Source organism: Myotis brandtii, unplaced genomic scaffold (genome assembly GCF_000412655.1).
Source record: "Myotis brandtii unplaced genomic scaffold, ASM41265v1 scaffold441, whole genome shotgun sequence".
Classification (NCBI taxonomy): Eukaryota; Metazoa; Chordata; class Mammalia; order Chiroptera; family Vespertilionidae; genus Myotis; species Myotis brandtii.
Window position 1 is genome coordinate 3515913 of NW_005366873.1, and position 25628 is coordinate 3541540.

Below are 25628 nucleotides of genomic sequence, written 5' to 3' on the forward strand. Positions count from 1 at the left end.
AAGTAAAGAGAGTTCCTGTATACCTTCTTCCAACACTCACTCAGAGCCTCCTCACCATCAATATCCCAAACCTGAGTGGTACATTCATTACAATTGATGAACATACATTGATATATTATAATTTCCCCAAGACCATGGTTTAGGTTAGGGTTAAGTATTCGTGCTTTATATTGTCTGTGTTTTGACAAATGAATAATGACATGTATCTATCAATATGATATCATACAGAATAGTTTCATTGCCCTATAAATTCCCTGTGCTCCACCAATTCATTTCTCTCTCCCCCTAAACCACTTGGTAACCCCTCATCCTTTTACTATCTCTATAGTTTTGCCTTTTCCAGAATGTAATATATTTGAAATCATATAGTATGTAGCCATTTCAGATTGGCTTCTTTCACTTAGTAATATGCCCTTAAGTTTCCTCCATGTCTTTTTTGTGGCTTGAAGCTCATTTCTTTTTAGTGCTGAATAATATTCCATTGTGGGTGTTTACCTAGTCACCTATAGAAGGACATCTTGATTGCTTCCACGTGTTTTGGCAATTATGAATAAAGCTGCTATCAACACCAATGTGCAGGTTTCTTTGTAGACATAAGTTTTCAGCTCCTTTGGGTGAAACCACGGAGTGTGATTACTGGATTGTAAGAGGATGTTTAGCTTTGTCAGAAACTGCTGACCTCTTTACCAAAGTGGCAGTGCCATTATACACACCCACCGGCAATAAGTCTTGAATTTCCATCAAAATGTTTTGGTATTTTAAAAAATTTGAGGGAGGAACCCCCCTCCTTTTTTTAAGTAACCTATAAAACTCAAAAGTTCCCTGAAGTTAGATACAAGGCCTCATTTATCTTCCTGACCCTGCTCCCTACCAAGTATCTGGCAGTTGCTTGGTGAAGTTTACCTATCTGAATTTTTTAATTCCCTTCGCAGATTTTTTTCCTTAGGCAGTACTGCCACATGAGTTAATTGGCTCAATTTAGGTGCTGATGTCTTGTCAAAAAACACCTATTTTTTTTTGTCTTGAGTTGAGTTATCACCTTGCTAATTCTATCTAAACAAATAGTCAATTCACCCAGTTTAGTCAACTCCCAATCAGTTTTATTCTTTGAAGTTTGTATGGCTAAAACATTCATTAGACGGCAACATTGAGATCCAGCTATGGATCAGAACCTGAGTTCAAAGCAGTAATGACATCCCTATTTCATTGTAGAAATAGTATGATACTGTGAAATATGTAAGCCATTATCGCACCATTATTGTTACCCAGCATTACTGGTATTTTGGAAGGAAACCTAATATTGAATTTTAATTTGAAATGACTGTTTTCAGAAAATTTCTTTTTTATACCTAACCACATAAGCTCAGCATTTTTCATTTTCTGTGGCCATAGGAGCAAATAGATTAATACAATTGTCTGGGCATGGTACAAATAATTTCTTTGATGTATTGTTTTTCATCTGAGAATGAAAAACTTGTCAAATGGAAGGACTAAAATTCTCCCACAACTTTAAGTATCATTATTTTGATACCACATAATCCATCCATCATTATTTTTAGAGAGAGTTGGAAACTTTAGCCTTGATTCATTAGCATATAGTTAGAGCTATGCATACACCATCAGTGTTTTGTTTTCTTTCTCATGAATCTCATGGTAACCTGAAGACTGCTCTATGTGAGGTCAATTTTTAAGTGCTATGTGTGCAGAAGTAAGAGTAGGGGCTCTTCCTCAGCAAAATCAAGGCGAATTCCCAACATACTAGTAAACCTATTCAAATTGACTTAGTTGCATAAATAAATACTTCCCTAAAGTTCAAGTAAAAATTCAGGTCAAAGGCCTTGAAGAGCTACATCTATACATCCCCATAGATAGAAGAGAGTGCCACACTATAGTCCCTGCTTTGTGAGTCTGGTAATCAAGTTGTGTAGGCCAGGCTTGGAAGCAAGAACCACTTCCTAGGGGATATGAAAACCCTCCGGAATCCTTGACGTATCTTCTAAGGCAGTGGTCGGCAAACTGTGGCAGCCTCATGCGGCTCTTTGGCCCCTTGAGTGTGGCTCTTCCACAAAATACCGACTTCTGCGCATGGGCCACGATGTTCCAATCGCACTGTACGTGCGCGCCCGCACGTGGTATTTTGTGGAAGAGCCACACTCAAGGGGCCAAAGAGCTGCATGTGGCTCACGAGCCACAGTTTGCCGACCACTGTTCTAAGGCATCAAGTTGCGGGGAGGTGAGAAGGAGCAATATTAAGGATATTATTAATATTATTTAAAAATCAAATGGACTTACTTGGAAAACATCTACAAGACCAGAAATTGCAAATGAAGTGATTGAGAGTGCCAAATCAGAGGTCTCCTGCCCAAATTTATGTCTCAGGTTCACCCCTTGTTAGTTGTAGGAACTGGACAAGTGACTTGGCTTCTCCAGAAATTGGCTGCCTTTTTAAAAAAGTGGGATATTTTCTAGATTGGCAGAATTAAATCGAAGTGAAATGCATAGAAAGTGTTTACCATAGTGTCTGACCTAGAGCAAGTATTCAACCAATATTAGCGATTACTAGTATTATTTAAACAGATTGTCACATGTGTCTGTTCACTGAAATTCCATCAGTTTTGTGTGAGGATACTCATTCTGATCAGCAGCTGCAACTAGCAATTAAAGATGACTGTAATTAAAATGGGAAAATTAATTCATGTATTAATAAGTGCTCTGTATTTGATGAGATGTATCAAAACAAAATATTCAGTTGTCAAAAACAAAAATAACAGAAATAAAAAAAAGGACATTTTTAATCCAATTTGTACCTGCACAGCCACAGGCATTAAAACAAGTGTTTGTCTTAGTTGTACAATTTATGTTTTTGAGACACCAGGAGGCAAATTAATCCTCACTACTCCTGGAATCTTTTTCTTTTTGGCCAATGGCAGCTTCTTTTTGGACAAGGATGTGTTTCTTGCACTTAAAAGGGAAAAAATTAGACTTCAGCTTTGGAAGTATATGGTGTAATTTTAAGTGATTAGACTGTTATTAATGTTCAAGGAAACATTTCCAAAATATTCTGCTAGGCCTTTGATTCAAAGAATAACTATTCTATTAACCTGCTTAGTATTTTCTACCTAAAAAGTGGCCAATTTGTGCATTTTAGGGTTTAACATTTTCAAAGACCCTAGAAAAGAGGAAACTTATTAACCACATTTTGCTAAATACATTTGGTGCTGTCCTTCTCTGATCCTTGTTTGTGATTCCAGGAATGTTTTCTACATAACCCTGTGGCATGTCTTGGTGTCACCAGTAAAACAATTACAGTTCTTTTGCTTCCTCTTCAGGCTCAGTAAACACATATGGGTTAATGGATTCTATGATAACTATATATTTTATCATTTAGATATTAAAAGCTTACATTAATTGGATGTAGGTTGACTGAGCAACGTGGCATAATGAATAGAGCATGAGAAAGTATGGATCTGAGCTCTTGAGTGTCACTTATTAGCTACTAAACAAATATTTATTGATCATCTGCTCTGTACTGAGTGCTGTGCTAAGCTCTATAAATACAAAAGTGTACAAAGCAGTAGTGTCCCTGCCTTTTATGGAATTCAGATTCCATGGTATGGGAAAGAGCTTAATATTTTGAAGAACTAAAAGAAATTAAACTGGCTGGAGTATAACGAAAAGGTTGGAGAGTAGCACAAAATGAAGTCATCATGGGAGTCTGGGGTGAGAGATGCTTTCAAACTATGGTATAGACTTTGGGATTCTAAGTACAGTGAGGAAGAAGCTGTTAGTACAATGAATTGTTCCAATTCAAATTCTGCTGATTGCAAGTAATAGTAATCCATAAGAACGAGCAGAAGGAAAAGAGGATTTATTATCAGGCAAAATTGTCTTGTGGAAATCCAAAGTTATAAAACAAAGGAGCGAAAATGAAGAGAAGAAAGCCATTACTGCTGAGATTGTTCTGTCTCATGCTCTCCTTACTTTCCTGTTCTCTCCTTTCTTTACAAACTGCCTTCCTCTATTTATTCATATTGCACCTATCCCATAATGGGTGCCTCAACTCTCCGGTCCAGGTGACCACTTGGCTTAGCTACCCAGAGCTTAGTGTATTAGTTTCCAATTCTAACTTCACTAGAATGAAGTTGAATAAGCTTCAGCTCATTTCCTTGTGGGTGGAGTTGTTCATACAAGGCCTTGTCATGGTGCTTGTAAAAGACTACCTAGGTCAGTTGTCCATCCTTGACCCAGGCAGCTAAGGCTGGCAGGGTCATGGCACATGGAAAAACCATAGCTTTTGCCCCTCAACAGTTGGGGAAAATAAGGCATGGAAAGTTATCTTATTAGCAAATGTTGGTAGATGTGTGAGAACTTTGCCTTGTCAACCCCACATAGTTTGAATGAGGGTAAAATGAGATAAAGTTTTTGAAAATGTTTCTGTAAACTATGAAGGTCTGGTAGAGTTTTGTGATTTTTCCCCTCACTGTGTTAGATGTTCTACATACCAATATAAACAAGAAAATGTATTAAGAGACACAAAAATCTAGAGAGTAATATATAGAGAAAATTATTATAATTATTTACCAGTCATCTCTCCTAAGACAAGCTCTCTTAATGATGCTGAATACAGGTGGTTAAAGTGATAACACTCCAAATTCTAATTAAAACTAATTTTCAACTGTGCATTATTATCCTTTCAAAACCATGTACCATCATTTGGACAACGTGATAAGAGGAAGAATATCTAAAATTTGGTGAGAAGTTGATGTTGCTAAAAAGATACAGCTATTTTATTTTTCTGTTAATAAAGCAGATCACTCCCAACAAGTAGATGGAGGTTTTAGAGATTGAATTACCTGTTCAGTCTGAGACATCACCGGAACACATCCTTTACAAGAACATCTCAAAGATTTGTTTTTTAATGATCTCATCAAAGCAGAGAAATTGGGAGCCGAGTTTGTGCAATACAGAGCAGCCTGGATGTTCAGGGTTATTGGAAAACTAATACATAGTTTAATAGGTATTCTTCCTTTATTTGGTTTGTTTGGTTTATTTGCCTGTTTGTCTGAGTGATACCTTCTTAAGATTCAAGCATGATCTAATTAAAAACCCTTGTACAGGAAAACTAGGTCTACATTCCCATGGCCTCTTATCTGAGACTTTGATTAAATGACTCAGTCTCTTCAGTGTATCTCCCAGGAAGCTGAGTAATCCTTTCCCTGTGGTCAAGGAATTGTGTCTGAGGTCCAGAAGCTGAAAAACAGAGGATATGAAATGATCATGAATATTAAAAAATAAAGCCCAGATCATACATATAGAATTTGCTAAGGAATGAGTTTTTAAAAATCATAGTTGATTAACTTCTTTAAGTGTATAGAAGAGCATATACAAGGGAAACAGAATTCTTTGACAAGGAGGGGACTGGAAGGATGTGCTTCTGACACCTCGAGCCCCCTGCTGGTAGAAGAGGGTGTGCTTCCAAGAGGAAGGTCCATCCTTCATCCCACCTGGAAGTTGTGGGGTCGGGGCCCCAATGCCACTAAGAGATGCATGTGGGATGTGGAGAAAGATTCTTGGTCCCACATGCAGATCCCCTCCAAGTCTCCAAGCTGCCATCTTCCCTGACCATTTAACATGCTGATTCCCTTTCAGCAATCCCATCTCCCTCCCCTGCTTCGTGTTTCTACATAGCATCTATCATCATGTAACTTATGTCATTTACGAGTTCTGTAGTCATTATCTGTCTCACTACTCTAGAATGTAAATTCCCGGCGGGCAGGCCGTTGTTTTGCTCATTGCTGTAATCTGAGTACCTTGAACAGTGCTTGGCAAGTGGTAGAGACTCAATAAATCCTTGAGGTGAATTACACTGTGAGGACTTGTGAGGGTCCTTTGGCGTTTGGGTGATGCAGGGTGCCTAACTCTCTCAAGGGACAAGCTAGCTGGATAGGCCCTGAGCATGGCAAGTAAGGCGGCCTGCAAGGGGCCAGTCAAGACAAGCATGTGGGCCACCTGCATGTGTGCCAAAGGTGGCAATTGGCTCAGGTCATTGTAGAAGGGAGCCCACCAACAAGGCAGCCTGTGTGGACAGGAGCATGTGGTCAGAACAAGGCCCAAGGAGGAGTGGTCTGTGACCAGGAGGAAGGGGCAGTCAGTGCCCACAGACAAAACACAAAGTGGTGCCAGCACGGAGGACTCTCCAAGCCAGCGTCCGCCATAATCAGTGGGCTCCAAAGCCACACTAAAATGGCACAGTCCCGTGAAACCTTCCCTGCCCCTCCCCCTCATCCTTCTGCTCCAACCCTGGAGACAGGGGAGATAGTTAGCAACCAGGAAGAAGGAGTGGAAGAAACAGAAGGACACAGCGAGGACTCTGAGCACACCACCACTTTCCCACTGTATGTGTCCATGCTCGAGTCCACCTTGAACTCAGGGCAAGGGTTTTAAATCTGTTGAGAGAGTCATTGTTTGATATTAGAAAACACTGGACTGGTAAAACGGCCTCTCACAAACGAGACTCATTTTAATGTGAAAGTAACAAGAGAAGATGGGGAGTTCGCTTGAGATTTTACTGAGGTTTAATTCTAAAGGGCAGGCTTAAAGGGCAATGATGAGGGGGAAATATTCTCTTCTTATTTGCTCCCTGTTGAGTCAGCACTTCCAATAAGCCTAGTATGTGACCACTACAGTAAGTGTGTAACTTGTCTAGCACACTGCCAGGCACTTAGCAGACCTTCCATACCCGCCTATAGTTGGCGCTAATGTTCCAGGCAACCTTCAGAAAATATACCCAACTGGGCTGCCAACCTCTGACACATTTTCCTATTCAGTGGGCCTATTTCTATATTTACTTGTGTCTTCCTTGTAAATTTCTCTGGCATCTCCATTAATTCATCCAAATTCGAAATGATGGATATATCTTCCTTCACAGTCTCCTGGTTCCTAGTGATTATAATGATGATTTTCAAGATAGCCCAAATTATTGAGAACTTACTAAAACACCCGGCATCCTTCTAAGCACTTTGCATGCATTACTGTACATTACTTCATTTAATCCTCTCCACAGCACTAAGAGTGACTATAAATGGTGAAAATGAGGCTTTTCGAAGCTATGGATCTTGCCTGAAATCATGCAGCTGGTGTTAGATGTGGGGTCTGAACACAGAACAAACAGCACTGGAAATGAACTGGACCTGCCCCATCCGGGTAGGTGAGTCATGCACACTGTTGGAACAGACATTTACCTTCGACTGCACACCTTGTTCAAAGAGTCTTGAAATTATAAAATCAGGAGGGGTTACTCAGTTCCCTTCACTGTGTTTCTTGCATGGAAAGTATATTTTGTAATCGCATCACATATCTGCAAGATGAAAACCAGCTTTCTTGGTTTAGCAAGTGGAAATCAATGCTTCAGATAAAAAGCTGCGAGCCTCCATTATTGAATGCAATGGTCCAAACAGAAACTCTGGTTGCCCAGGCAAAAATAGGAGCAAGAATGCCTTTGCTGTTTCTAATTAAGCATATCTCCAGCTCCTCTGCCTCATTCATCCCTTGTGGATGAGTGCTCATGGAATGAATCAGCAGGCAGATCCAGTCACTTTGCTTTGTCTTTAAACTTCCCATGGTCTTATGTTCCCAGAGGCAGACCAGAGTCCTGGGACTAGAGGTGAGCAGTTTGCGTGGTGGGTGATGAAGTGCTTGGTGAGCTCCCCACACCTCAGCTATTATGTTGTACGTTTCCCTCTTTCTCCATCCTCACTGCTGCATCTTCCCAATTAGTGCCTTCTGAATTAATGAGGTGCTACCCAAAGGCGTAAGCTCACCCAGAGACTGAGAAAGCACTTCTGGAGAAATATGCCCATGGCTCTAACTAGAGTGGTAGCAGTGTCCTGCTTAGCGTGCTGCATTCTACCCAGCTGATAAAAGGCCTTCTGTTATGATTTGGCCACTTGTGGGCATGTGGAATTTTACTAGCTCTTCATTTGTGAGCGATTCCCTGGAACACAGGTGCACTGATACTTCTAATGGGCACATCCTCAGGGGGAATATAGATAAACATTCAGCGTTTTATTTGCTTATTATTTATAGATCTGTTCATGTTGTGAGATGCTGGATCGAGGTCTGGTTGGAAACTGCCAGTGTATGGGGCTCTATCTTTCCAAATCCTTCCTTTGGCTCAGGTCATGGAGACCAGAGTTGCTTTCATGAACTGCTGCTCATCCCTTCTTGTCTGAATCAGAGTGATCATAAGGCAACAGAAGGGGCATGGCAATATATATCCCTAGCTTTGGCTGCAAAATGGGGATGGACTGAGGTAGTCTTTGCCTCATTTTGGCTTTTGCACAGACTGCCCTGATGATTAGGAAGAGGAAACTGCTAATCCCCTGGACAATGACCTCTGCTATGTTTCCTATCACCAAGTAATTATGCTCAGAACACAAGTACATTTTGGGGGAAACATATGAAGGATTGGTCTCTGGATTTCAGCAAGCGTCACATCCTAACCCCTTTGAAAATTCCTTTAGAATCGAGTTGTTCTGAATATTTCATGGTTGTGTATGTTTAATTAATTTACACTGCCTTTCTGGCATCATTCTTAATGCATTTATGGTAGTTACTCTGTTAGGTAACTCTGGAGAAGGATGTCAGAGGCAGACTCCAGGCATGCTGCAAGCCATGTTGGAGTTGGCCGATAATGAGAGTTTCTCTTTGCTGAACTCACTACTCCATCAGACATGGAGCTAAGCACCTGAATGTGTTACATCTATTCCTTATCGCAACCAGGCCAGTTGTGAATGATCATCCACAGTTTATTGAGAAATAAACTGTGACTCAGATTGTTGCTTTAGCTGCTTTAGCAAAGTCATCCGCTAGCGAACCAGCAGAGCTAGGTCCCAACCCACATTCGTCCCTCCACCTCTGACCATAGAGTTATCCCCTATTAAACCCCCGAAAGGTTTACAAATCTCTGTGCCTCTTCTTCTTCTTTTTTTAATCTTTACAAATGGGAAAATAAGGCCCATGCTGTTTTTCCCCCTGGGGTAACACAGAAAGCATTAAAATAATATATGAGAAAATGCATTGTGAGCTCTAAGGTGCATTAGATTTGAGAAGCATTACTACGAAGGAAGCATAAGAGGCATATGGAATCCCCAGGCAGGGTAGATTTCAGAACCTTTGTGATTGACCCAAGCAGGTCAACAGGGTAACTAAACCTTGTCTTCTTCCACATAGACTCCTGCCTTTATCCTGGCTCAAAATAAAATGTGTCATGCCTCTGTGTCATACAAAACATGGGGGTTAAAAATATTAGGGTTAATGTTGCCAATTGTGTTGGTAATCTTTTTTATTTTTAAACAAAAAAAACCACACATTTAATTTACATTTAAAAAATCAGCAACTTTCTGAAAAAAATCAATGGAGCAAATCAACTCCTAAAAAAGAAGTCTACATCTTGGCGATCACATTTATTGGAAGGGTTGGAGAAAAATAAAAATGCCATTTAGCTTTAGAATTTGTGAGCTATGTGCAAACCAACTCATTTCAGGAGTGGAAGAATCCATGGTCATTTCTTAATATCAAAATTTATGCAGGTTTCTATTTTGAATATCTTCTATATTTAAAGACACAATTATACAGTCTCCTAATTTCCATGCAGGATACATTCTTTGTTTCAGACAACTCTCAATGTAGGGGCAACTAGCACAACACCTTCTCCCTAGACAGAGAGAATTGGAATATTCCGTTTTGTTGATTTATATATCTCTTCACGTGTTACTTCATCTGTTTCTGTAGTGGTCACAGTTTCTTCCATATCTCCCAATATCATATTTCAATATTGGTCATAAGCATGTGATCTACCTTGAAGCTCTCTGTCATTTCTCACTTGCACATAAATTCACTCATCCGGTCTTAGCTTGATAAGAGTAGGGGCTTTTCTATGGTGTGGGTAGTTTGTTGCTGGTCCACATCATCCACTATGTTTCAAACCCAGAGTCAGTGACCTTCTGGTTGATTCTCTTCAGGGGTCTTTCTTTCCACATATACAAACAGAGGTCTTCAATATTTCATTTGTGCAAACAGGCCAAGTTCTCCTTGAATTTTCATAACAAAAGGTAAAATGTATGGAAAGTATTATCCACATGCACCACACACACACACACACACACACACACACACACACACACACACACAGGGTCACCCCATCACCATCACTACCACCACCAAAAAGAAAAAGTCATAAGGTAATGTTTCAGACTATTATCATTCAGAAGAGCAGTTAATTCATAAAACATGAGCAAGCTGCATAATTCCCTGCTTAACACTATCATTTCTCTAATCACATTTCTTTTTAACACATTCATCAGGACACTGAGCAGAGCTCTGGATATTTCTTTGGCCTTTGACTTGCACATTAAACTGTCCAGCTTTTGAATTTTTGAAATAAATGGTAATGCTGGGGGAGGGATTAAGCAGGAGGAACTGGGCTTCACGCAGACACTCCTTGTTGGATGTCTGTGAGAGTTGGCTGCTGTTTGTACCCCCTCAGACTTGTGACTGGTGACAATAAATACCCTGGGTGAGAAGCTCGTGTTGGCATGAGATATAGTTGATTTGCGAATAGCTCATTGCCAGAGAGAGAATGGGATTCATCTCTGAACCTCTTCCTCCCTCTACCAGTCTGTTGACCATGTGGTGTGGCCATGATATGGCTTACCAAGAGAACAATAAACTCATCAATGAAACAAAATGCATAATGAAAAGGAAGTGTAATTCTACTGCAGAAAAAAATTTAGAGTAACAATATTGGAAAAATTATACCAATAACTTTGAAAAGTAAGGTGAAGTGGACAATTTTTTCTTTTTTAAAAAAATATGTTTTTACTGATTTCAGAGAGGAAGAGGAAGAGAGAGAGAGACAGAAACATCAATGATGAGAAAGAATCATTGATCAACTGCCTCCTGCATGCCCCCTACTGGGGATCGATCCCTCAACCCTGGCAAGTGCCCTGACCAGGAATCAAACCATGACTTCCTGGTACATAAGTCTACATTCAACCACTGAGCCAAGCTGGCCTGGCTGAAGTAGACAATTTCTAAAAGAAATTAATTACCAATCAAGTCAAGAACAAAGAGAAAACCTGAGTAGACCTATAAGTGGTAATAAAGTTTTATGGAATGTGACTCCAAAGCTTATTTTCTGTATACAATGAGCTTTAGTCAAAGAGCTTGGGCACAAAAGAACTTGCCCCTGCCCCCAAGGATCTGACATTCCAAGAATTGGGGCAGATGGTATACACATTCTGACATGAAAGTTGTGACATTAGTTGGAATATTTGCCTTGAGTGAATATCAACATCCTATATAATAAAAGGCTAATATACAAATCGACCGAACGGCATAATGACCGGTCGCTATGACGCACACTGACCACCAGGGGGCAGACACTCAATGCAGGAGCTGCCCCAGGATGGTCAGTGCGCTCCTACAGGGGGAGCGCCGCTCAGCCAAAAGCCGGGCTCACGGCTGGTGAGCGCAACGGCGATGGTGGGAGCCTCTCCCGCCTCCATGGCAGTGCTAAGGATATCCAACTGCCAGTGGGGAGTGGGCCTAAGCCGTCAGTTGGACATCCTCTGAGGGCTCCTGGACTTCAAGAGGGCGCAGCCTGGGCTGAGGGACCCCCCTCGAGTGCACCAATTTCGTGCACCAGGCCTCTAGTCAATAATAACTGTAATAGTAATGAGCATTATAATCGTAGTAGATATAAATTAATGAACCTTCCCATGACTCGGGCACTTTGCATACATTATTATATTTCATTTCTTATGCACAGCAAGCTCAGGAAATAGGTAATATGATCCCTATTTAATAGCTAGAAAACTGATGCTAAAAGAAATTAAGAAATTTGCCCAAGGTCATCTTGCTAATGATTGGTAGCTCTGGATTTGGGCTCTGGCCTAACCCCAACTTAAAGTTTTGAGCAAGATGATCTGATTTAGAGGCAATGTTCTTTGCAAGACCCGGGAAGGCAGAGCAGAACACAGCATATAAAGGCTTTGATTTGGTGCATCTGAAATGAAATGCATTTAATCAGTTTTTGTGACTGAGAAATTTTTCTATTAGTCTCACTGAGGATTGTTATGTATCATATTGCTCTTACACCTGGAATGTAATTTCATTTAAATGTGACTACAATGACCTTATGAACAGGGCACTGAGTAAAATTATGCTTTCTTTTCCTCCCTCCAGTGTCGGTGAATATAGACTTTATGGCTTTCCTTTAGGCTTTTGTCACTAGGCTCTGATAATACCTCATCACCTGATTATACATTCCTAACGGTTTGAGATGGCACCTGTCTGCTTTGACTGAATAATATTTATCCTATATAATAAAACCCTAACATGCAAATCGACCAAATGGTGGAACAACTGGTCGCTATGATGCGCACTGACCACCAGGGGGCAGACAAGGCAGGAGCTGCCCCTTGGTGGTCAGTGCACTCTCACAGGGGGAACACTGCTCAGCCAGAAGCCGGGCTCATGGCTGGCCAGAGCAGCGGTGGTGGCCTCTCCTGCCTCTGCAGCAGCGCTAAGGAGCAGCGAGCCCAGCTTCTGGCTGAGCGGCATGGGGAGCGGGCCTAAGCCAGCAGGCAGACATCCTCCAATGGGTCCCGGACTGTGAGAGGGCACAGGCTGGACTGAGGGACCTGTTCCCCCGCCCCCCGCCAGTGCACGAATGTTGTGCACCGGGCTTCTCGCTACTGTGTATAAGAGAAATCCAGGGGCTGTTATCTATCCCATCATTGCTTTCCCAGTGATTGACATCTAGCCTGTCATATAGTAGGTACACAGTAAATGTGGAATGAATGCGTGCAATGCCTGGCAAAATGCTGAGCTCAGTAAATACCAATTGGCATATTTTCTCATGACTGAAAGAGGCTGAAGTCCCAAACACAAGAAAAGACACTATTTTTCTCCAATAGATCTGTCCATCTGTCTGTGTCCCCATTACCTAGCTTGATATCTCCAAATAGCCATCTCTGGGAGCACAGCAGTGTGAGTGAAGGAGTGAGGAAATTGGCTGGGGAGGAATCCTAACAGGAAATGAGGTTCTGTGTTGCCCATGGCATGAAGACTGAAGAGAGCAGAGAGAGTGATGGTTGTTGCCAGCTCATTGTAGCACATCTTTATAGTTTTGCATCTCATTAGACTGTGAACTCCTTCAAAATAGGGATCATGTGGCTAGTATGGCACCTTGTCTAAGTAAATGTTTGTTCAAATGACATAAGAGCATCCACCCAATGTTTTCTGAGCACTCACTCTAGGCTGGACTGGTCTCTCTGCCATAGGCATTGCCATCAAGGAGGTCATTCCCTAGTAATGATCTAATTGGCTAGTGTGTATGGGGATTGAATGCAAATATTGAAATATGGAAATTTTGGATGGAATAAAGATTTGAACCAAATGCTTTTATTTAGTTTTTCTTTATTTTTATTGTTGAGACTATTACAGATGTCTCCATTCCTCCGGCCCCCTTTGCCTGCTTTTAAACCAATGATGGTAGGGAAGTTTTGGCAGCTAGGTCAAATAAGAACTACAAGATGCCGTAGCTACTGAATTCTGGGATGAAAATATACCACGTCATTCCTCCCTTCTTCTGTCTGATTGTCTTCTTCCTTGTTTCCTCCAGGGCTCTATGGAGCCTAACGGATTGTTAAACATTTTGAGATTCTTGGAAAAAGAAACTCAGTGTTTTAAATGCCTTTCTTTCCTTTGAAGTGTATGATAAAATTTTAAATGAGCTTGTATAAGCATCAAAATGAGATGCAAAAATAAAATAGGAGGAAAGGATGGAAGGCAGAAGAAAAAAAGGGTTAGAAACCATCCCTTCAGCAGAAGGGCTACTTCTTCTAAAACAAAACTGATAGTATCTTTTTTTTAAAAAAATCCCTGAACCACCTGAAAGGTTGAGAGTCATACCCTTCTCAGTCTAGGGATGGTGCACATATCTGCCCATGGTTATCAGGCGGTGCCAGCAAGTGCCCACGTAGATCACCTGGCTTTCTCATGTATCCTCCCTGCCTCCATGTGTGAAAGCAGCCCTTCCTCCTCCTGCTGAACATGACCAATTACCCCTCACACTCCTCTTTTCACATCCTGGTTCCTAGGCACAGGGAGTCTAAAATAGCCTAGTGGAAGCCAGACCTTGTAGTTCAATGACACCTTTGCTGTGTCCACTTTGTAGAGTGAGTCTCCCTACAGGACCAGGACCTCCAATCCTGCAGAGTCTGGAGTGTACATTTTTGTGACATATTTGGGACCACTTCTGCTGCCATCTCTTGGTTCCTGGACCCATGCGTTCTTCCTGTTGGAGACAGTGCCATATAAAGTCCTGATTTAATGAATGTACTATATCCTGAAAGATACACCCACCCTTCAGAATGTTTCCTCTGAGCTGACTCTTCCACATAGGGGATGAGGGCCTCTCTATAGGTACAACTGAGGCCTCTAGTTTTCACATTGTCTATTCATTGCTATCCCACTGGGTATGAGGAGCCTGAGATATTTATCCTCTACAATCTGTCCCTGATCCATAATGAGTGGCTCTTTGGAGGTCTAACTCCCCCTTCTGGTTTTCTATAGGCAGAAGAGGGCATCAGGCCTAGAGGCACTGATGCTTGAGATCAGAAGCCATCAGGCTATATGGGAACTGTCCATCAAAGCTGCCACTGACCTTTGGCATGAACCAAGAGCCAAGGTATTGGACTGGCTTTGACATTGCTGCTTAGTTCCTCAAGAATCTCTGTTAACTTCCGAGCATCTCCCTGTAAAAAGAGAAAAATTCATGATTTAGCTTTATGTTGCTTGCCTTTTAAAATTAGACTTTATTTTTCCAATTGGCATTCTCCTTGTAGTCCACTTCCAACTCATTTCAAACCCCTCTCTCTCTTGTCAGAGCTCTAGAATTATAGCGCCATAGAATTTTAAAGCTAAAAGGGACTTTAAAGTTTTATTTTTTTATTAGGAGATGCAGGCAACCTAAAGTTTTATAGCTTCTCCTTGGTCACAGAAACTCCCTTACAAAGGGAAGTTAATTTAAAACATATATGAGTAGAATATAGTCCACTTTGAAAACAGAGCTATAAAGTGACTTCATCTTGTGGGTTTCAGGTCCTATTGCCTGCCTTCCCTGGGTATTGAGGAACTATAAGTCATTCAAGACCTTTCTGTTTGATTAGAAGGAAAAGGAAAGGGAGAAAGTGGACAGGAAAAGACATCCTCAGTGATTTTAATATAGAGATACAGACTTTTTTCTTTTTTTACCAGTATGTATTCCTGGGGATTTTCTCACACTGAAACAAGAAATCAAATGTCTAGTGATGCTTGGCGATGTATCAGGCATGCTTGTCAGAGCCCATGATTTGGAAGAAAGGGGATCAGTGCTTTGTTCTGCAAGGCTGCCCAATCAGTCCCTTTGCCCAGCCTGCAACTGAGCTGAGTCTACAGTTTAAGGAAAGCACACATCCTTGAAAAGTCAGATGCCCTATTGACTTGGTTTACCTCCCAAAGGAGAAAAGGGGTAATTGAAATGGTGGATTTTCTCGTCTGATCAGTGATTTCAGACCCCCCCACCCAGGGGATTTCTAGAGAGCACAGGCTCTGAAGAGCTGAGGTTCAATTTTGTCTCAGTTAAGAAGCCCAGGATCCACTTACTAGATGAAATCAATAAAAGGGAGGCGCCTGCGGCTCTCAGGTTTAAAGGAACCAGGGGACAAGATTCCCAGTTATACTTTCAGGAGGTTTTTCTTTTTTATGTACATTGAAAAATAGAGCACTATTTTTTTTTCTGGCTGCCAAAATTGGATCCATGTTCCCTTATATAAATGACAAATTATTTCTCAGTCTTTTTTCCTGCCTGAATTGTCAAGTCTAGCTACGTAAGCACAGTCTCCCAGTGACTAAGTGTTGCCATTTATAATGGAAAGTAACATTACTAAAGACTCCCCACATTTGCTTTTTAAAATTTAATCTGCTACTACTTTTTGTAAGTTATATGTCATATATTGATAATGATAACATATTACACTTACATTACTTGCTAAGTGATGATAGATCTATTATGATTGATTGTTTGATAGATAGGTAGGCAGACACTCATTTAATTATCAGAAAAACCTATGTGATACTATTTTGCTCCCAAGTATTGAAAAAAAACTGAGACAGAGCAATTATGTAATTTGCATGAGATCATGTGGCAATTTAGTTGAGCATCTGGGAGGGGAATCAGTAGTCTCACATCAGAATCTGTGCTGTTAACCATAACCCACACTGCCCTCTGTCTCTTAGAAAACTCTATGGGCAACACATAAGACTGTATTACATATCAACATTGACAATTTACCTATTATCTAGTCAGAGCAGAAGTTGTCTACATTTATAAATCAGTAAAGTAAGAATCAAAATGGTCAACTGACTTTGGTTTGCTTACCGAGTTCCGCTGAGTGGTGGAGGCTGCCTGGGGGGAGCTGGTAGAGAACTGCTTCTACATGTAGCGGAAAGAACATAGACCCACACAGCCCATGCCCCACCCACATCCCCTTGGCACTGCATGGCTCAGTGCTCATAGGCTTCTAACTGCAAACCCCTTGCTTAGGGACTTTCTATGGCCTCCAGAGCTTGTTAGTTAGTGCGAGCCAGGCAGACAAGGCAGGCAGAAAAAAAATGCCTGGCCCTTAATGCCCCTGGAGACAGCCAAGGACTGGCTGAGGTTGGTGGGAAATGCCCTGGTGGAGGACAGTGCTGGGGCATGCTCTATGTGTGTCCTCCGCCTCTCCCCCAACCCCCAGCAATCCCGAGCAGGCCTGAGCCCCACCTGCCAGGGAGCTAAACTGATTATTAATGCACCATGTCTTCACTCCTCATTCCCTTACCATAGGATCAACTCCCATATCAATTTCTTGTACTCAAATCTTCACCACAGGGTCTATTTCTGGGGAAACCTAATCTAATCTAAGACAAATACTGTGAGTGATGGTTAACATGAGCGCACAAACTGGGGAAGTGGCTGCTTGCACACTGGGTGTTTGCAGTCCTGTATGGAGTGTCGAGAATAGGAGACTTGAGTGTATGGCTGTGCAACATATGCTGCTGTCTGTAAAATCAGGTGATAAAGCTACCTCGCAGGTTTGGGAAAGATACACATGATTCTCGTACATGTGCTATTTGCTCATCCGCATCAGATTGTGTTTCTAAGTAATGAAAAGTTAGATTGGTGCATCTGTCCAAGGATTGGCCCAGAGAAAGTCATTCCTCCCCCAAAGACAGCACCGGAAGAGCACTGCCACTCCTCGCTGCTCCCAGCCCTCAGGTCGATGGCTAGAACAAATGGGGGTGGATTCAATTAGAACATGCGTTCCAAGTCATCCCAAATGTGAAAATACTTTGCAAAGCTTGAAAGATGTAGGCAGCATATCACTGGCAAAGTACTAAAAATCTTCTGAGTTAGTCCAGGGACAGGAAAAGCACTGTGCAAAAAGGTGTTGAAGGATGCTGGGAGGTGGGTGGGGGGGGGAGATCTGGTTCTTTATCCTCACTAAGCCTCAGTTTGTCCATCTGTGAAACAGAGATAAGAGGGACTCCCAAGGGTGTAGCAAAGAATATATGCCGCAACCTTCGAGGTGGGGTTCAGGATCTGAAGGAGGGGCTGACACACAAATGAAAATGCTGTACAAGAAATATGAATTTAGAAGGCATGGGGAGCCAGGTGGAGACCTCTTTCTTGAAGAGGCACCCCCAAGACTGGGTCCCGGCTGCTTTTTATTCAGTTTTAGATACACATCTTGCCTTCTAGCAATGCATACAGGCATATCAAAGGTAAAGTTTGGTAAACAGTAAAAGGATTATCAGGTTAGGGCAGTGGTAGGCAAACTGCAGCTTGCGAGCCACATGCGGCTCTTTGGCCCCTTGAGTGTGGCCATGAAGTTTCAATCGCACTGTACGTGCATGCCCGCACGTGGTATTTTGTGGAAGAGCCACACTCAAGGGCCCGCAGTTTGCCGACCACTGGATTAGGGAATTGCCTTGAGCCACCACTATCTCAATAATTGGTGCTTAGAGTCAGCCCTGCTAATGCCCAAAGTCCATCGGCCTTCCGCATTCCTTGGTGCACTGACAGTATTGGCAGGCAGTGGCTTCCTGCAAATACATGTTAATGCAGTGCCAGACACATGGTATTTGCTCAGTTGCATGCAAGCTGTATCATTAATATTATTTCTAGTTGGCTGAAACTACGTAAACTAGCCTCCTATCATCCACACGATTATCATATAGTTTACATAATTATGTCGGTTTATTTATATGGACCTCTGTGGTCTTAATTACACTCGGGAACCCTGGCGCTCACAGCTGGGTCTTTGTGCTCTGAGGTCCCATCGGCTGTGGCTGCAGGGTTTACTGTGCAGAAACCCAGTGTGTTTTCTCCAGGCACAGACTCTTGTGAACCGTCTATTTATTTCTTACGGCTGCTGCAAGACAACATCTTTTGAAGAGGAAGATGCGGGGTTCTGTTTTAAAGGAAGTCGACTGTGCAAATTCACCCTCAAGAACTACTGGAAATCAGTGAAATCAGGTCTTCATCATGGAATCCGAGAAGCACCCGTGGTTATAATGGCTGCTGTGGGCAAAGTAAAAAGGTTAATGTTTGTCCTGCTGCTTCCTGGAATTCATTGACTTAAAATAGTTTCCTTGAAGCCAAGAAGATGAAAGACCCTGAGGAGAAGGCTGGAGTTTTTGATGTTTCACTGAGGCCAACATGCCCCCTTCTTTCTGGGTGGAGGACAACACCACTCATGAGATGGCCAGGGGGAAGCTCTGCTGCAAGACCAGCTGTCACTGAGTTTGTGTCACAGAGGGGTGACATCCCTCACAGTGCTCCCATTTATGGGAATTTCCTGCATTACATATTTTAGAACAGCTCTCAGTGGTTTTGTTTTTTTTAATAACATTTCAATAAATATAATTATTTTTGTTATATTTAAAATTGTAATAGGGATGTGCCATTAACAATAGGGATGCATTCTGAGAAATGTCCTTAGGTGATTTTGTCATTGTGCAAACATCATAGAGTGTATTGACACCAACCTAGCTGGTATAGCCTACGACATACATACGTAGGAAACATGATCTAGCCTATTGTTCCTAGGCCACAAGCCTGTACAGCATGTTACAAAACAACGTGAGATTAAATCAAGCACAAGGGGAGTGATGCAATCAAGAGATGCAGTGAACACAAGATGTACGAGGCTGCGGCTAGCAAGACAGGGCAGGCTCTTTTACAGCAACCTTTTCTAACAAGTAGAAAGAGTATACTATAGTTGTCACACAATTGGTGTTACTGGGAAGTATGTAAGACCTGTGTGGAGGGTGAGTTCTTAGAGGAAGAGTTACATATGCTCAAAAGCTTCTTCGTTTTATTTCACACTCGAAAGCAACCATCACAGCTCTGTACCAACTATTTGCAGAATGTTGATTTGTAGACAGAACTTTTATCCATCTTTAAGTTTCCATTTACGTTTCCTAAATTTGGGAATGCAAATATTAAGTAAACTTTCTCAACTTTGAGCCACTAACTGCAAGGGAATGGCCAGGCTGAAATATGATGAGGAATGTTGGGGATGTTCCAAAGGAGACCCATAGAGATGCTTGACGACTTTGACTTCTGCTCTCTTTTTGTGTAACATTTCTCTTTATATTCAGCAAGAGAAAAACCAGCTGAAGTATTAGTATTTGAGGTGGAATAATAGGCAGAACTCTATCTGTTGCAAGTAACTCAAATTGATTTAAACGAAAAGGGTGATTCATTGTTACATAACAGAAAAGTCCAGAAGCAGAAAAGCTTTACTTTTAGATGGATTCAGGAACATAAAGAATGTCATCCACGCTCAGGGATTCTCACTTCTCTCAGCTCTGTCCTCGGGTGTTCTTGCCCTGTGACATCCCTAGATTTGCCAAATTTGTATCCTACCCATTGAACAATCCTAGTGTAAAGAGGACCTCTTTCCAATAATTATACCTGGAATCCCAGGAGTAATCCACATTCCCCCAGTTAAGGTTATGAACCCATTCATAAAACAATCACTGAGGTTGGAGTTGGATAAAGTACTCCTATGCTGAGTCAAGTGCCCAGGAGCCAAAAATGGTATCTATTTCACCAAAACCACAGGACCTATGATTGGAAGGAAGTGCTTCCCAAAGGAAAACAGATGGATTGATGCTGGGCCTGCAAAAGGGATAGATGTTCATTGTAGGAGATAATGAAGCTCCACTTCAGCAATTTTTATAGCCTTACATGAAGATTTATGATCAGCAAGCATGTGTTTGGAAGCTGTCCTATGTACCCCTCCTCTCCTTTATTTTAAAGGAGTTTATTCACTCATGCATGCATACACTCCTTTTTATCCAGAAATGATTGCAAAGAGCTTACAAGGGTACATTCCCCGTGCAAAGTAGTATGAATTAAAGATGGGGCAAACGAAAAAAGATAACAAAGGTGAGAGAGAGAAAAGAGGCCTGATGATACATAAATGTCCTACATAAGCTACAGACTTAGCTGTGGCTCTTTGGAAGTCCAAGGGAAGATTTGTCACAGGGATTATATTTCTAAAATGATACTTTTGCTCTCCACCATTCCTGGAAACCAGAGCAGCCGGGGATTTTTCTTGCAAGATGTGACGACCAACCTCCAGAGCAAACAGCGGCAAGAACAGTGGCACGGTTCATGGGGCTCCTTTGCATAATCACCTCTGGTACGATTATGCTCCTTCTCCAGCATAATTCCATCAAAGCAATTCTGAAGGGAACAATTTTTTAAGGAATTCGATGTTCTTAAATGATAGAATTGCTCTGAAATGGAATTTGACAATCATCCTTGAAATGATGAAGACTAGAGTACACAAGGTTCAGGGTACTGGTAATAATAATAATAATAATAGTAATAACAGCAGGAATAGTGACAATATAATTAAAGTCACAATGATCATTTACTGAGCCCTGTGCCAGGTACTAAGTGTTTATATGCATGGCTTATCTCAGTTATTTCTCAAAAGATGCCATAAAGTTATAGTACTATTATCATTACAATGAGGTTTTATTTTATGCAGATTTCAAATAGAAAGGCATAAAGTAATACACAAATTTTGAAATAATGTGAATCCCATTTTCTTATGGGAAAATTAGTCCTGAATTATGGAAATTTTGAATAGTGAGAAATCTTCAGGAACTAATTCCTAGGATAAAATGCTACAGTCCCGTGGTCTCATATCATAGCAACGTGCACTTAGGCTTAATGAAGTCCAATAACTGCAATTAATGAAAACCTGATCTCAGATTTGAACCCAGAATTCCATCAGTGTGGGTGTTTGTTTGGGGAGACTGTCCTCCAAATTCCATTTATAAACTTGGAACAACTTAATATTCATTACCTAATGAATGACAGGGCTATTAAGTTAGTTGCATTGAGATACCTGTGTCATTTTCTAAGAAATGTACATTTCACACATAACGACAAATGGAACATGGAATGACAACTGCATTCCCTTAAAAACCTCTGCCTAAAATTGTGCCCCTTACTTTTCCAAATTGCTTTGAAAGAAGAGAGAAGGGCCACCCACTGAACCTGCCTCAGAGGAGATGAAGGAGGACTGGATCTGAGCACGTGCAACCATCTTACCCAATGGATGAGGATGAAAAGGAGCTAAAGCACCTTGCCCTTGTGGAGTGGTCACTGAATGAAAAGCAAAACCCTTGGTGGCCACTCCAGAACAGGTGGAAGGTCTATATCTGTTGAGACATTGAATAGAAAAAAAAGAAGATCTTATAAGGAGAGAGTGGAAACCAGTGAGTACAGATTGTAGAGAAGATCTAGTAGAATAACATGTTGGCCATACTTAGTCTTAGACAAATGTTTCTGCTTCCTTGCTAATCTTAATAAAACAAAATTTGGCCCAAACCAGAGAAGGGAGGGACCTCTGATTGAGGGCTGGTCCTAAAGCTGTGTGCTTTTACTCTGCTGCTCAGTGAGAAGGGTATTTTAGAGCCACCAACCCCAGACTTGTGTGTGTTTATATTTTAGCAACTCCTCCAGAAAAATCACCAAAGTCCACAAAAGGAAATCCATTCTTTCATGGGCCACAACATTAGCTGAAACTGCATTTCTCTGTTCACCACTTACAGCCAGAGCCTAACAGAAGGAGTTAGGAGATGGCAGTGAGGCAGGAGGGCCATTACGCTGTGGTTTGATGTTGGTGCTTTGTTCCTTTCACATGCCTATGTGACCAGCCCAGTCATTTCAACCCATTCAACCCAATGTAGTTCTGCTGCTAAAGCCATTCTGATTCTTTCAAGTTTGCTGCTACCCAGAAAGAGAACAAATTGGAGGTAATGGAAGAGATGAGAAGGAATCATACCCTTGACAGTCCAGCTATTGTCTGACTTTACTTGGTAATTTATTTGGCTTAGCATTTTGTGGCTGGTCAAGGATAAAATTATGTCCCAGCTTCTTCTCATTAATCTTCAGGAATATCTGATGGAAAGCCTTAATCTTTGCTTTGTTTGAGAAGTGGCTTTGCCACCCTGATATTTGTGGCCTTGCAAGGCAATGACTCTAGCTGAAGTAAGGTCTGCTCAAAATTTGAATAGAAGAGGATAGGGGAATTGATTAATTGGTCCAGGAATATCACTGCAGCCATATTTATGTTCTGGTCATTTAAAAGCAAAGGCTTGTACCCAGTTGCTCATTTCTTTTGGATCCCGTCCAGTAAACTGCTTTAATTAATGACTTATTTCCATTTCCCAAATCTTTTCATGTCTTTGAAGTATCCAAGTCCAACTGCTGAGTTTTATGGTTCAAGGTAGAGGAGAGTAAACCTCCCTCCACACCCCCACCCCCTTTCAAACCATCTTTACCCAGGCTCACGGGGTAGCATGTGGACAGCATCATCCATTTTTTTCTTGTAAACACACATCAGAGAAAAATGGTGAAGACTGCATTTTGTGGAAGGAAGGATGGTGTGGTTTTAAATCCATGTGAGTTTTGGCCAAATTAATCTCAGTTAAAATCCCTGTTGTACTCTTAATGTTTGACATTGAACAAGCTACTTTCATAGCTATCTGAGAAATATTTGTCACTGTTGCCATTTTTCTTTGTTATGACACCTGGCTTGTAATAGCTGCTCAATAAATGGTGGTGGTAATTATATCTACTGTCACTTTATTTGTAAAGTATGACTGACTGAAGACATAGTGAAACATTCTCAGCTGGCCCTAGGCAGTGCCAATTCCTTTAATAAGGAGGAATTTCTCTAGTTATTCCATAAACCTTCTATATCTAGAATTTAGAATCCCTGGAATTGACTGCTTGCTTTCTAATACCTTCAAAAACAGGCATAAAAATAGAAATCTGTTCTGCTGGTTTACCTGGTACCTTGTTTCCTGCTCCCAATAAATTTCTTTTTTTAAAAATTTTTTTTATTTTTTTTATTGCTTAAAGTATTACAACCCCCCCCCCCCCGCCCTTGACAATCCCCTGGCATATAATCATTCACAGGAAATCTGTGAATAGTTAATAGATTTCCCTAGAATTCTCTGATTAGTAGACTCAACTTCTCTCAAGGTTACATCATTCTTCATTCCCCATGGTTACTCCCCTGGGGAAAGAATGATGCTGAGATGCTGCCATCTGTTGATTTTGTTAAAACTGGGAAACAATGGGTTGGATCCTCAGACCAACATCCTTGGGAGTATGTGTTTCTAAAACCTAACGATGAGTATTGGCTAGCACAACAAATTATCTATTATATGATTATGTCTGTCTGCACTTCTGTCATATGTATACTGTGCCCAGCCAAGAAGGAGCTTTGGGTTGGGAGGGAGGAAATTTAACGAGTAGCTGTAGTTCCTGACGGGCATCATCTTGGGTGGACCTTTGCTCTTGTTGGAGACTGTTCTGTCTCTCAAAAGTAGAGATGATGATGGTAACTTCTGTCTCTGACCTATCACTGTGACTCTGAAATAATCACAGATGCTTTAACCATCTCAAAAACTGCTTGTATGTTGGTGTCTTTCATGATAACTTTTCAGATTCTAATGCACTAACTGCCCATGATATTAAATGCATGTTGAGTTGTTGAAATTAAATAATATGATTCACCAGGACTTAGCTTTTTCTAACAGATTGACTTTGATCTACTTCAATATTTTAGAAGTCATTTTCAACTCATGAGCATTTCTTCCTTTCTCTGGCATCCGTCCTCCATTAAGTGCTGAAAAGATGCAGTTGTGCCACAATAAAAGATAGTGCTCATTGCTGTGGTAATTTCTGTTCATTCATTTAACTTTGCCAATTAATTGTTAGCAACTAGAGAGTGTTTGTAGATACTGTTAGGTGGCCCTGGCTAGGCATATTGAAGGCTAAAAACTTCCATGACATAAGAATGTCTTTGGGGGCTTTATTTCATGGTGCTTAATTTCTTTTTCATTTTTCTCTTTCATTTTTTCTAAGCCTAGATAAAGTAATACAAATTTATACTTTCATATTTATTTTGTATCTCTTAAGCCAGCTTGAAGACACTCAAATGACAATTCTTTTGAAAGCTCCGTCTTTAGAATTAAGCAGACTTGGTGTGAATCCCAGCTCTGTCATTTTCTTTCTTTTAAATATTGAGCAAGTGATTTAACCACCCGGGAACTAATAATTCCTTCATCAAAGAGCTGTTCTCAAGAATAAATCAAGCACCAGACAAAATGCACAGCTCTTTAAGTAGTCAACTGACATTAGTTTCTTGAAAAATGTTCTTGGAAAAGTTGCAGGTATTTAACCGAATTGATATCTGTAGCTTTTAAAGGGTTGATAACATTTTTAGGACCGGAATTCCCTCACCCTTTCATTTTATTTTAGGAATAATTTGTTTTACTTTTTAAAAGGCTCTTTTAAAAGCTCATATATCTTTAGTAGTGATTCTGAAAACTCTGTAATGAATTTTTCTTAAAATATACATGTGTTTAAAATTTGAAAAGAAGCAGAGAGTGGGAATAATGTGTTTAGAGATTTGATCAAAACCCCAAATATTTTGAAACCTAATGCAGCCCATACCTAGATTATTTTTAGATCTCACAAGTCCGGTTATTTAATCTCTTAATCAAACTACGTGGAGTTTCCATTTCTAAATAAATGAAATGATAATAAATAATGAGCCCCAAAATTAACGTGTACCCATTTAAGGGAAAAAATGGAATTTTGATGGAAAATGAATATGAGTTTGAATAAAATAAAAAAAATATCAGTTGTCTCCTTTGATTTTCAGCTCCAAGGAGACGAACGACTGAAGTAGAGCCAGCAAAAGTGCCTTTGATCAAGCTCTTCTTCCATGGCAAGTAGATTACAATCACTCAGGGATTAAGGGAGACCTGGGAAATTTAAGGGCTGTTAACCTGACCATGACTGTCTATGCTGGCATAGACTGTCCTCCCAAGCACCGTCTTATTTTATTTCATGCTGCCATTATCTCTTCCTTACATGGTCTGAGAGAATGTAATCTGGATAAAGTGTGGAGCAATTGATTGTAGCTGACTGAATC

The 25628-nt window shown here is 41.0% G+C and overlaps 1 pseudogene; it reads right to left on the minus strand.

Annotated features, from left to right (window-relative positions):
- Positions 1–9670: 9670 nt before the first annotated feature.
- Positions 9671–16946, minus strand: LOC102258933 (annotated as a pseudogene).
- Positions 16947–25628: the final 8682 nt, after the last annotated feature.